Below are 1,173 nucleotides of genomic sequence, written 5' to 3'. Positions count from 1 at the left end.
GAGAAATTACTCAAAATAACTCAAATTATACATATAATGACTAGAATAACTCATAAACTTTTGTATTTACTAGAATAATTCATAAGGCAAACGAAAATACCAAAACACCCATTCCCTTTATTATTCACAAAATTGCCACTGAGAATCTGATATTTATTAATAAAGAAATGTTTAATTATTTCCCAAAAAAAATTCATTTTGCCGTCGAGAGGGTCGTGGGTCGTGTTCTCCAAAGGCGACGAAAGCAAATCAGACCCTTCCTTTTCACTTCCGTCTACGATGACTTCTCCTCTGTCACAGCAGCCTTCCATTTTGTCAACTCCACCGAGCTCGCCACCATCTCTGTTGTACAAGAGGAACCCTAAATCCGAGATCACCTCTGACAAATCCAGATTTAAATCGAAGATAAATGAAAGTGTAAGTCCTGAATCTATGCAATTCTAAGTTATTATCACATGTTCTTAAAAGTATTGTTTGATTCAATGTTAAATTTTGAAAACCCTAATTCCCAACACCTCAACACTTTACTCACATTCTCAGTTTTTTAGCTTTCCTATGGTAAGATTATGGAATGCTTTTTTGTGCGCCAATGCTATATGAAGGGAATAAGAAAATGTTGTTGTCCAAAAGTTGAATTAAACCTTGTGCAGTTATTTTTCGAGATAACTGAATGTTCACTTGATAAACCCTGACCAGAAGTGACACTTTTTATATTTCATATACAGGTCTTACAAAGAAAAAAGATCTGCATATGCCCCTGAGGCAGGAATGAGATATGATGGTGTGTATAGGATTGAGAAGTGCTGGCTAAAAGTTGGAGTACAGGTATGTATACAGCTTAATAACCATAATTTTTCACCAGCTATGTCTGTGCAGAGAGTTGATTATTTTCCTGACTTGTTATTCTGTTTTCTATAGGGTTCTTTTAAGGTCTATTGTTACCTTTTTGTTAGATGTGATAACAAGCCAGCGCCATGGACCAGGTTTCATATAGATCGTCGATTCTTTTATGTTTTCTGTTTGAGTCTAACGCTGTGGGATATGCTGCAGCGACGAACATGGAGATCGTTCAAGACCTTTGCCTAAGCTTGAGGGCAATAGACATGTTTGAGAGAAACGAAACTCCGTCATTGGATCAGCGATTTTGATCTTTGGATTATACACTGTATTTTG

This window comes from Brassica oleracea, chromosome C7 (genome assembly GCF_000695525.1).
Source record: "Brassica oleracea var. oleracea cultivar TO1000 chromosome C7, BOL, whole genome shotgun sequence".
Taxonomy (NCBI): Eukaryota; Viridiplantae; Streptophyta; class Magnoliopsida; order Brassicales; family Brassicaceae; genus Brassica; species Brassica oleracea.
This window is presented reverse-complemented; position numbering follows the sequence as displayed.